Source organism: Vombatus ursinus, unplaced genomic scaffold (assembly GCF_900497805.2).
Source record: "Vombatus ursinus unplaced genomic scaffold, bare-nosed wombat genome assembly UNPS02014841.1, whole genome shotgun sequence".
Taxonomy (NCBI): domain Eukaryota; kingdom Metazoa; phylum Chordata; class Mammalia; order Diprotodontia; family Vombatidae; genus Vombatus; species Vombatus ursinus.
Window position 1 is genome coordinate 23,277,118 of NW_020954619.1, and position 13,146 is coordinate 23,290,263.

Here is a 13,146-nt window from a genome sequence, read left to right on the forward strand (position 1 = left end):
ATCTTATTCTCATAGGATTTGACTTAAGGAGGGAATAACATACACACTCATATGGGTATGGAAATTTGTCTTACCCTATAGGAAAATGGGGGGGAAGGGGACAAGGGAGTAGGGGGATGATAGAGAGGAGGGCAGATTGGGAAAAGGGGTAACCAGAAGCAAATTCTTCTGAGGAGGGACAGGGTCAAAAGAAAGAATAGAATAAATGGGGGAAGCAGGATAGCGTTAAGGGAAATTGAGTTAGTTTTTCACAGCATGTCTACTATGGAAGTGTTTTGCATAACTGGCCATGTATAAGCTATATTGAATTGCTTGCCTTTTCAATGATGGTGTATGGGGAGGGAGGAAGGGAGAAAATTTGGAACCCAAAGTTTTAAAAACATGTTTAAAAAAAATGTTTTCACATACAACTGGAAAATAAGAAATACTGGAAATGGGGTACAGAAATCTATCCTGCCCTACAGGAAAATAGAAGGGGAAGGGGATAAGAGAAGGGGGGGGAGATAGAAGGGAGGGCAGACTAGGGGAAGGGATATTCAGAATGCATGCCATCTTGGGGTGGGGGAGGGGCAAGATGGGGTGAAAATTTGGAACTCAAAATCTTGTGGAAGTAAATGTTGAAAACTAAAAATAAATAAATTTTTTAATTAAAAAAAGAAAGTATACTTTTTAAATGGAGTTTACTTTATTTAAAATTAAAACAAATATTCCATGCATTTCAAATTCTCCCATCTTCTATCCTCTTACTCTTCCATACCCCAAAGCTTCCTCACAGCTGGATTTTTTATTTATATTTTCTTTAATCAAATTAATGAGGCAACAAACAACAGAAGAGTGCCGAACGAGTACAGTGTCCTCTAAACAAATTGGGAGGCATACATCTGTGCATTGTACATATGCCGCCAATCATCCCACATGATCTGGAATCTTTTACCTTGCCATACGCTGTGAAAAGATTAAAAATATGTTTCAGAATCTTTTTGTAACTACTTAGAAAAAGAAATGTTCTATTGTCATCTGAATCATAGATTAGACGGTTTAGCCCTACACACAATATTCATTAATTGTATTTTTAAAAATTAACCTTCTAATAAATGAGGTGATATGGCATAATGAAAAATACCCAAGTCTTGGAAATAAGGAGAACTGGATTCCATTCTAGTGTGCTGACTTATTGACAGTGTCAATTTGTGAAATTTATCTCAGCTCATTGAACCTTTGTTTAATTATCTTTAAAATGGCAGTCATCATACTCACATTAATCTACCTTATAGGATTTTAATGATTATGAAATAGGGATAGAGACTGCACCTGTGTTTTCATTGGTATAGCACATGTATTTCTATGTCTCAATCCTGCTCAGTAAACTCTCTTGGCTCCTATTATTTCCAGACAAAGAACTGGATTTACAGTCAGGAAAGCCAGAATTCAAATCTGTCCTCAAACATTTACTAGCTGTGTGTTCCAGGATAAGTCATTTAACCTCAGTTTGCCTAAATTTCCATATATGTAAAATAGCACTTATAAAGTAGTTGTTATTATTATTTGTTCTTCCTTCTCTAAGAAGACCAGTGACATCATAAAGGTGATATCTTGACTTGCATGTAGATTAGATTTGCGACAGCTATTCAAAGTCATCAGCCTCATTCTCTCCTCCTGAGTCATCAAAGTCCAGTGGCAAGATAGAAATCAAAATAACTGTTGATGATCCAGGATGCAGTGGATTTTAGCCTTTCTAAATTAAGGCATGTCTTAGGCCTCAGTTTGACTGAAGCAATTCCAGTGTTCATAAAGAATCAGCATCACTAAATCAAGAAAAGGTCATGTCAAACTAACTCTACTTCATTTTTTTTATAAGACTAGCAAAATAGTTAAGGATAGAAATTCTATGGAGATAATTTACCAGGAACTTAATAAAACTTTTGCTATATTATTTCATAGTATTCTTCTGGAGAAGATGGAAAGATGTAGACCAAATGACAATATAATTAAAAGGATTCACAACTGGTTAGATTGCCAGATTCAGAATAGTTAATAATGGTTCAATATTAACATGGCAGGAGGTCTCAAGTAGAGTACCTCAGGGATCTTTGATTTGTCCTGAACTATTTAACATTTTTATCATTGACTCAGATAAAGGCAAAGATGATATTCTCATTAATTTTCAGATAATTTTCAGATATGGAGTGGTTCTTTGGGAAGTAAGAGGGAGACGGATGGAGAGCTAATTCACTAAGTGACAAATTCCAAAAATGTCTTTACAGACATTATGTAGCACTGGACTGAATCTAATAAATATGGAATACCTATAAGACCAAAAGCCATCCCCAAATATAGACAAGTTGTCAAAGAATATGAAGAAAGAATTCTCAAAAGAATTGCAAACTATCAATAACCATATGAAAGAATGCTCCAAATCACTAATAAGAAAAATGTAAATGAAAGCAACCCTGAGGTTTTAACTCATACCTCTGAAAATGTCAAAGATGACAAAAGATGGGAATAGTCAATGTTGGAGACATTGTAGAAAGGCAGTCACACTATTGCATTATTGGTGGAGCTGTGGCTAAACAAATTGTGGTATATGAATGTAATGGAATGTTATTATGCTATAAGAAATTACAAATATGATAAATTTAGAGAAGTGTGGAAATTCTTGAATCAGTTCAGAGTGAAGTAATATACAGAAGGATTACAATTATTTAAATAGAAAGAACAATCACAAAACAATTGAGAGAGAATGTAGAAAAATTATAAAGAAAAAGCCTGAATACAAAGAATAAATATAAAAAGACCTCCCCTTATTCTTTTGCAGAGATGAGGAGTCCATAGAGTATAAGACATCATATAAATTTTCAGATTTGAGGGAGAGGATGTATTGACCAGTTTTGCTAATTATTCTATATTTCTCATTGTTTCTTTAAAAATAATCTTTGTCGTATGCAGTGGTTCTTTGGGAAGAAACAGGGAGAGGGACACAGGAAAACATTTAGGTAATATAAAGATAAAAGAAATCAATAAGTTTTTATTTTTAATTCAAAATTTTTTTAAAATATGAAACACAATTTTGATTATTGGAAAATTTTTCACATGCCTGCACAAAATAAGCTTTACCAGTATATGATGGGAGAGACATTACTAGATAGCAGTTGTTCTGAAAAAAATAACTGGAAATTCTGAAAAATAACTGGAGGTCTCAGTGGATTGCAAGCTCAATAGAAGTCAGCAATGTAATGTGGAAGCCAAAACAGCAAATGTGATCTTGGGCTGTATAGAGTGATGAAGGATTCAAGAATGAAGTGAGAACATTATGTCATCTTGTTTAAACTTGATTAGGTGCCTACTACATTCCAGCCACTGTAAGTACTGGGGAAGAAGGTTCTCGGGTGCACATGGTAACTGCCTTCAAGTATTTGAAAGACTGTCATATTAAGGTTGAATTGGACTATTTATGTTTGTTCATGGAGGGCAGAACCAAGACCAATGGGCTGAAGTTACAAAGAGGAAAATTTCATCTCAATGGCATGAAAACTTTTTTTCTTTTTTAAAAAATTTTATTTAGTATTTCATTTTCCCCAGTTACATGCAAAAACAATTTTTATCTCTCCTGTAGGGTAAGATAGATTTCTAAACCCAGTGGAGTGTGTATATTATTCCCTTTCAGAGCCAATTCTGATGAGAATAAGGTTCACTCACTTACTCTCACCTTCTGCTTCTTCCCCTCCACAGTAAAAGCTTTTTCTTGCCTCTTCTGTGAGATAATTCAATGCATTCTACCTCTTCCTTTCGCTTTCTCCCATACATTCCTCTCTCAGCCTTTAATTTTATTTTTATTGGATATCATCCCATCACAATCAACTCATACATGTGCCCTCTGTCTATATACACTCCTTCTATCTGCCATAATAATGAGAAAGTTCTTATGAGTTACAAGTATCAGCTTCCCATGTAGGAATAAACAGTTTAACCTTATTAAGTCCTTTATGGTTTCCCTTTCTTGTTTATCTTTTTATGATTCTCTTGAGTCTTGTACTTGAAAATCAAATTTTCTGTTCAGCTCTGGTCTTTTCATCAAGAATGATTGAAAATCTTCTATTTCATTGAATATCCATTTTTCCCCAGAAGAATTATACTCCATTTTGCTGGGTAGGTGATTCTTGGGTGTAATCCTAGTTCCTTTGCCCTCCAGAATATCATATTCCAAGCCCTCCAGTCCTTGAATGTAGAAGCTGCTAAATCTTTTGTTATCCTGACTGCGGCTCCACAATACTTGAATTGTTTCTTTCTGGCTGCTTGTAATATTTTCTCTTTGATCTAGGAGGTCTGGAATTTAGCTATAATATTCCTGGGGGTTTTCATTTTGGGATCTCTTTCAGGAAATGATCGGGAGGTGGATTCTTTCCATTTCTATTTTACCCTCTTGTTCTAGAATATCAGGTCAGTTTTCCTTGATAATTGCTTGAAAGATGATAACTAAACTTTTTTTTTTAATCATGGCTTCCAGATAGGACTATAACTTTTAAATTATCTCTCCTGGATCTATTTTCCAGGTCAGTTGTTTTTTTTTTCCAATGAGACCCACATTGTCTTCTATTTTTTTTTCATTCTTTTGGTTTTGTTTTACTGTTTCTTGATTTCTCATAAAGTCATTAGCTTCCATTTGCTCAATTTTAATTTTTAAGGAATTATTTTCTTCAGTGAGCTTTTGTATCTCCTTTTCCATTTGGCCAGTTCTGCTTTTTAAGGTATTCCTCTCCTCATTGGATTTTTGTACCTCTCTTACCATTTGGCCTAGTCTGTTATTTAAGGTGTTATTTTCTTCAGTATATTTTTGTCTCCTTTACCAAGCTGTTGACTCATTTCTCATGATTTTCTTGAATCATTCTCATTTCTCTTCCCAATTTTTCCTCTACCTTGCTTTCTTGATTTTCAAAGTCCTTTTTAAGCTCTTCCATGGCCTGAGACCAATTCATATTTTTCTTGGAGGCTTTGGATTTCAGAGCTTTGACTCTGTTATCTTCTTCTAAGTGTGTGTTTTCCTCTTTCTTGTCACCACAGTAACTTTTTATGGTCAGAATTTTTTTCTGTTGTTTGCTCATTTTCACTTGATTTTTAATGCTTTGTTAAAGTAGGGCTCTGCTTCCAGGCTGGAGGGCACAGTGTCCCAAGCTTCAGGAGTTTTGTGCAGCTGTTTTCAGAGATACATCTAGGAACCTTTAAATTTTCAGTTCTTCCAAGGTGGTATGATCTAAGAACAGCTGTTTACTCCTCTCCTGGCCTATGCTCTGGTCTTTAAGTGACCACAAGAACTCTTTTCTGCCCTAGAACTGTGATAAGGGCCCCCTCTCCACTGTGCCTTCAAGCTCTAGTGTGCTAGTGCTCTTCCTCACCCTTGGACTGCCACCCAGGACTACAACCTGGATCTGAGTATGGGCGAAGCAATAGAGACCTGCCTCAGTGCTAGCAAAAAGACCAGTGTGATTTCCTTCTGACCAGTTGTTTGACCACTTTACCATCCACCAGTGGCTCCCAAGGCCTGCTCCTGTTTTGCTCAGGCTGGAACTGGTCTAGAGCAGCCTGTGCTGGATTGTGCTTTACTCTCACCCAGGTGTGACAGACTTCTCCTGCTGACCTTCCAAGTTAACTTTTGCTGCTGTGGGTTGGGGGATCTAAAAACCTCTGCTGCTGCCACTGATTTAGTCACCCAAGACCTGTTCCTGGTTTGCTAGCACCCAGTCTGTGCTGGCATGGCCTGTACTGGACTAGGTTGCTCTTTTACTTTGGTGCAACAGACCATTCCTGCTGACCTTCCAAGTTGTCTTGGGCTGGAAAGTTGTTTCACTCCATCATTTTGTGGATTTTGCTGCTCTAGTATTTGTTTAGAGTTGTTATTTAAAGGTATTTTGAAGGTTTGGGGAGAGCTTAGGCAAGTCCCTGCCTTTGTTCTGCCATCTTGGCTCTGCTTCCAGGAAAACCTTCTCAACAATGAGAGCTGTGATAGTCTTCATTCGCCTAGGAGGTTTTCAATTGGCACTGAACAACAAATTTTGGCTATATTTTAGTGGTAACTCCTTTTGTATTTAAGCTGGGCTTGATAGATATTGGAGTCCCTGCCACCAACTCATAAATTTTGTGATTCTATGTAGTTGTTAGTGTGACCATGCTTTGTCTGGATCCACCAACCATTGCTGAAGTGTCAACACTGATTGGAACCAACTCCCATCCCTTTAAATACTAGCAGAAAATTACAAATTAGAACCTGCAACTCCAGACCTTCACACTTTGACTATTGTAGTATGGTAGAGGTGAGTGAGAATGTCACGAGAGCACTGGATCTCCAAACTTGGAAGTGGATGCTCTGAAATTTGACTCTTTGACATCAGAAAAATAAATGGATACATTGAAGCAGAACCTGGGCCTGAGGATAGGTACATCTTCATCATATGAGTAGAATGTGGGATGAGCTATTCACACTCCAGGAAGTTCCAGGGATAATCTAGGAATATTATCTTATCTATGAGGGGAGACCTCAGATATCCACCAAAAGAATTATTGGCCAACAGCATCATTACAGGCTCTAGAAGCCTGTATGCACCACCTACGTTATTGGTATGGAAGAAGAATGGAAGATAAGAATGGATATAGATCACAAGACCTTGAGCAATATAGAAAAAGCAGATCAATGTACCATGAAATATATCATATTAGAGATAGCCTACCACATCCTCTCCTGACTTCTCATGATATTGAAGAGTTATTTTAAATACATAAAAATCTCTCAAACACATAACATCTCCCCTCTTCCCAGACCTTACTCCTCCTGGAATAAATGTAGCATTTGTCTACCTAATAATATCTTTTCTTCTAATGAGCTCCTTAGGCTCAGTGGATGCAGCTTTTCCTTTTAATTTCTTTAGAGGTAGAAAGGTCCCAACCATAGTCCCAGGGTCAACAGGGACTGCCATCAGACAACTGATGAAGGCCAAGAAGGAGCTCATCCTCCGTATCCATATGCCCCCCCTCTTTGATATTCAACCCACATCTTACTTCTGCCAATAGAGGAGAAGATCACAAAGACCACCACAAACATCAGATAGAGGATCCTCATGGTGACCAGTTGAGTGAAACCTGGGAAATATAAGAGAGGTGAGAGAAGGCCAGTTAAGGAGAGTGAAGCCAGACCAGGCTGAGCCAGTTTCAGCTTACCTTGATTGCATTCACTTCAGCTCCTACACACTTGAAGCTGACAGAAGAAAGTTTCTCAAGATCCTGGAGTGCCTCCTCTATTTATATGGCTAGGAGATTACTCAACAAGGGACATTGAGATGACAAAAGGAAGTACTGCTATGTATATTGAAATTCTAAACAACTCCACATATTATGTAACCAGAAAAGAGTCCAAGTCATGTGGGCTCCTTTACTTCCCTCTTCCCTCAAGTGGGTTGGGATGGGGAGGTCCAAGTTGAATGTTTTTGTTCAGGCAGCTTTTGTCACAGGCAGCTTCTTCCTGCAGGGAAGGATCTGAGCCAGACTTTCCCATGAAAGCATTGAGGTGTCTCTCAACTTGTGTCCCTAAAGAGCCCAGGGATAATCTCACCCATCCACAAGAATGGAGGTAAAATATTTTGAAAGTCTGACTGAAAAGAAAATTGTACATTGATTTGAAGCTACGTTAGGGAGCCTAATGCTGAAAAGTGATTCCCCTAATAAGGGATTGGTCTTGATTTAAAAAGAACCTGCAGCCACAGATCCAGTTTCTCCTCTCTCTAGGTTACACAATCAATAATCAGCAATCTGTGCCAATTTTAGAGTAAATGCATAACACCTTTCACCAAAGAGGAATGAGTAAAGAAGGGATGAACCACAGAAAGAAGAAAGAGTTCTGAGAGAATATTTAGCATATGCAAGTGGCAGCACTTATGAGAATGAGCAAACCTTGCTTTTTCAAGGGCAGCAAAGAAGTGGTGATGGAATACTTTTTGAAAAGGTGAAGAAGTCTATTTGATCTAAGATGTCAAGGTTGGGGTAATCATTAGGAGAAAGCTGTCAGTGTCTCTTTTCCAAGGACAACCAAACCTTTGCACCATCAGTTTTACAATATCCTTATAGAGTTTTTAGTATTTTATTTCTCCTTGAGAGGTAAGTTTGTCTCCTGATATCTTCTTTACTGAAGCTAATTTTGAAACTTTTCTTAGCCGGAGGGTTAGGTCTGTGAAAGTCTTCCTGGATCTCTTTTGTTCTCCTCTGGGTGAACCAGATCTGGAACCTCAATTAAGAAATACTACTTACCTTCTGTCAGTCAATCAATTAAGTATTTACATGCCCTTTTTTTGCCTTAGGAACTCTGCTAAACTATAGAGCTCTCAAAAGTCCCTCCTCTAGGGTAAAACCAAGGGCAATAGTTCCTTAGACTATATCCTTATTCCCAAAATTCTATCAAGGATGATGGAAGTTTAAGAGAAGTTTCACTTCATAAAATGAAAGCTTAAAGTCAGTCTTTTTTTCCAAAAGCTTGGCAAGAGACCTAACTAGGCAAAGGTATTTGGATGGCATGCAAGAATGAAAGTGAAAGGAGGACAGCAAACAGATGAAAGATGGAATAGATCAGAAAATTATTTTTATTGCAAACTCCTTTCACGATTAAGAACAATGGATCTCCTATCCTTGTACTCAAATATTCCAGTTCTCAATGTGCTTATAAAAGAGGTAGAAATGTCACTGAAGACACAAAAACATGAAAAATGAATAGAGTAGATCAAGTTACCCAGAGAAGCTATGGTTCATGCATTTTTTTGCATTATCTAATTTGAGCCTCACAATCATTAACTCCTCAGTTGGTAATACAAATATTATTATCTCTCTTTTCTAGATAAGGAAACTGTCATTCTAACATGCAAGATGACTTGTCCAAATTGAATGAGTCAGTGTCTGCAGTGGATGCACAGCCAGTTCTCCTCTTTCTGAGTCCAATTTCCTTTCTATTACACAGTGTACAAGGTCCAGAGAACTGGACTATAAAGCTGGAATTATAAGCCATCTCTCAGTGGGAGTTAATATGGAATAAAGGCTGTCTTCCAGATATGGACCTTAACTCTCAGTGGACCAAGATACTAACAAGTTGAGGTTCTTTGTTCTAATTAAAGCTGTATATCACTTTGCATGATAGTAATGTAAGAAGACCAAATCCAGGCCCCTGGTTTATGATAGGATATTGGGCATATTTTAGTTATTTCCCCATCACCTAAAGAATAAAGTATAAACTCCAGGTTCTGGCATTCAATATCCTTCACCATTGGGCTCCAACCTCCTTTTCCAACTTATCTGAAACTATTCCCTCTCATCTCCTCTACATCTTGGCAGAAATGTATTATTCTCCATCTTCTCATCCTCTTCTGACCTATTCTATCTGTCGTACTTTGCATGGGTTCTTCACCTTTTTTCTCCTCCCCTTTCACTACCACCACATACCTAGGTTTCTTATAGTCCTTCTCTTCCTTCAAAAATTAATTCACTTCTTTCATGAAGCCTTTCTTGACTTTCCCTGGCTTTTCCTCCCCAGACTTCACATGCCAGTGATGTTTGCCTTTTCACATTTCTGATAACATCTTGATATGAGTGCAAAGAGGAAATATAAATTATTCTAGCATCATAATTTGTGTAAATGACTTTCTCCCTAGTAGACTGTAGGTTTCTTGAAAGCAAGGTCATTGTCAAATTTTTGTATTCTAAAGAGTTTGCCATAGGGCTAACATAATAGACATTTAGTACAAGGCCTATCCATAAGAAACTTTTCTCACTTTCTATCAATTTTAGTGCTCTGTCCAGATTTCAAGAACTTTCTTTCCCTCTTGAATCTTTATTGGTTAGGAATAGGTTGATTTTGAAGCTGCCAAAACTTAACAAGCCTACATAGCCATGAAAAGAGCATGGATTCGATGCATTTAGACAATTAACTATGAGAACTGGCTTTGTTTAGTTAAGAACAAAAGATTGACAGGGAACATGAAAGCTGTCTTCAATACTAAAAAGGCTGTCATATGACTAATCAGACCTGTTCTTTTTTGGCCTTAGTGGGCAGAAACAAGGGCAATGAGTGAAAGACTGAAAAGCGAAATTTAGGCTTGATGTTAAAAAAAAATTTTTTTAAACTTCCTAAAAATAAGAGCTGACCAAAAATAAAATAGTCAGCCTCTAGAGGTGATATGTTCCTCCTCACTGAGATCTTCAAGCTGACGTATGAGGCCATTTGTCCTGTATGACAGATATGGGATTCTTTTCACATATGGTTGGACCAGATAACTGCAGAGGTCCCTTCCCGCTCCAAAATTCTGCCCATGATCTGATTATATGACTCCGGGTAAAATTTTTATCCCAAGAGGCAGCTAGGTGTCACAGTAGATAGAACTCTGGCCTTGGTGTCAAGAGGACCTGAGTTCAAATCCAGCTCCAGACACTTGACATTTACTAGCTGTGTGGCTCTAGGCAAGTCACTTAACCCCAATTGCCTCAACAACAGCAACAACAAAAAAAAAAGATTTTTATCCCATAGCAAAGGGAAAGGAAGAACAGAAAATACGTCAAGTGTGTTCTGAGTTTCTGCTCCTACCAAATTGGGAAGACTCCTTACTGCCACCTCTGTCCCCTCCCAAAAGCCTTGTGCACTTTTCCCTGAGACTAGAGAGATCTGTTCTGTGGACCCTATCAAATCCTTTAGATGTGTGACAGGTCAATATCTAAGAATATGAAAACATTTCCTTACTGACCTCTGCATTAGGGTCCACTTCAGCCATCTTTCTCACAAACTTTGGATATTCAACTGGGGTGCTACCACACATCTCCAAAAAGAAAGGAGGACTTGTTACTTAGAGTTTTGTATGAAGTTGGGACTCAGATGTGATCTCAGTGATTAAATATGGAGACCAAAGGTCAAAGAAAAGAATGAGGTAGTCTTCTGGCATTAATGACCCCGAGCCTATTTCATGCAATAGTAGCATCAATAATTCTTTTGTACTATATACTTTAACTGCCTATAGCCTTTGACCCAGCAATACCACTCCTAGGTCTGTTTTCCAAGATGATTAAGGAAAAAGGAAAAGAACCTATATGTTCTAAAATATTTATAGCAGCTCTCTTTATGGTAACAAAAAACTGAAAATTATGGGGATGCCTGTCAATTGGGGAATGGCTGAAGAAGTTATAGTATATGATTGTGATGGTATGCTACTGTGCTATAAGAAATGAAGAGCTTGATGATCATAGGAAGAAAAAAACATGGATAGACTTATACGAAATAAGGAAGAGTGAAATGAGCAGAACCAAGAGAACATTGAATACAGTAACGACAATACTGTTTTAAGAACAACTTTGAGTGACTAAGTCATTTTGACTACTATAAATACCCAAATTAACTACAAAGGACATATGAAAGAAGACACTATCTGCATCCAGAGAAGAAACTGATAAATAGAAGTATGCATAGAATGGTTTTACATACATACTTATATACATATATACATGTACACACACACACATATGCATATGTATTTGTGCTTAATGGTATTCATCTCTAGAATGCAGGTAGGGAAGGGAAGAAAAAAAGGAAAAAATACATAATTTTATTATATATTTAATAGGAATAGCAAGTGTGCATAAATGATTTGTAGTTTTTCATAGAATCATATTTTTTTCCTATTCTACTATGTTATAGAAATGCCTGCTTTATTTCTTAAGTTCAAAATAAAATAAATAACATTTTAAAAAAATAAGCAAGTAACTGCTCCACAATGCATAGTCTTAAAGAACTTTCTGTTCCAGTGCCTTCCCTCTGTAAATTATATCCTACTTATCCTCTATATAGTTTGTTTTGTATATATTTGTTGGCATGTTTTCTCCTCCAATGGACTGTAAATTCCTTGAGGGGAGGGATTGTCTTTTGCCTCTTTTTGTGCCCCCAGAGCTTAGCACAATGCCTAGTATATAATAGGCTTTTAATAAAAGTTCATTGCTTGCTAGAATTGTCTAGGGCAAAGAGGGCTTAGGGGATGCCTTATTATGCCAAAAGTTTAAATTGAACCCAGAGCTCCCTGACTCTAAAACAGAATCATTATCTAGGATGACAGGTGTATCTCTTAAAGGCCTAAACTAATAACCAGTTTGTATTTGTTTGTCTGCATAAATGTTTTACCCAAGTAAATAGAATGGAAGGGTCATCATCCATATCTTGCCTTTCTAAGACAATGGAGGCTTTCTACTTCTCATTATCGTGGTAAAGCCTCTAGCATCTCTATTGGTCAGTGCCAATTCCTGATTAACCAAGAAAAGTTCTCCCGAACTGCCATCAACTTAGTCCTTCTGGTCAACCTCTTATAGTGTCCACGAGGTGGCCCTATGTCCATCACAAGCTGCTCACTGAGAGCCAAACCCATAGACCCAAGAACAAGTTAGCAAAGCACAGCTCAGTATTCTCTGCTCCTCTTCCCTGGGCTTTAAGATGGATGGGTTCTTTCATCTTAGGCACCAGTAAAGGGATATTTCTACAAAGGAGAAAGACATTCTTACTAAGTTTCAGGAAGTCATGCCCTTTGTTTCAAAAGCTAATGATGGATGAGTTTTGCTTTTCTATTTTTGCTCCAAAGAGCAAAGTCATGTTTGCCCTCTCGCTTTTAGAATTAAAAATGATTTTCCCAGCTTCTACCTTAGATTTATAGAGGATGCCCTTTCTAAAGAAAACACTCCAATTGCCTGCCTCATGGGAACATCTGTCCTTCCTCTGTCTGAACAAGGGAGAGAGGGACATCCCTGGGGAATGAAGAATTTAATGTTAAACTCAGCACTGAGACAGAGATACATAGGTTCATCCTACCCTAGAAATGAAAGATTCTTCCTTTAAACAATGATTCCTGGCTACAAACATACCATCTCTCATTCCCTCTACTTCTGTTTTTAAAAAAAGAAAAAAAAAAACAATGCCATTAGTTTCCCACCACAGATATTTTCTGTTATGACTTCATGCCTATCAAGAGGTATCTCCAGTCTCAATGAATCCTTAACAGAAAAACTGTTAAGAAAAAACCCAGGAAATACCCCACATACAACACCTCACATCTTCAATCTCCTGCATCTCTGAGGGAAGAAAGTTTATTTCAT

General features: G+C 37.5%; 1 long non-coding RNA gene across 1 annotated transcript; it reads right to left on the reverse strand.

Moving 5' to 3' along the window:
* Positions 1 to 779: 779 nt before the first annotated feature.
* Positions 780 to 7,246, reverse strand: LOC114026743. The gene is made up of 3 exons (XR_003567155.1): positions 7,207 to 7,246; positions 7,048 to 7,128; positions 780 to 945 (listed from the first exon to the last, which is right to left on the reverse strand). It is a non-coding gene; the product is annotated as an uncharacterized LOC114026743 (long non-coding RNA).
* Between the last annotated feature and the right edge of the window lie 5,900 nt (positions 7,247 to 13,146).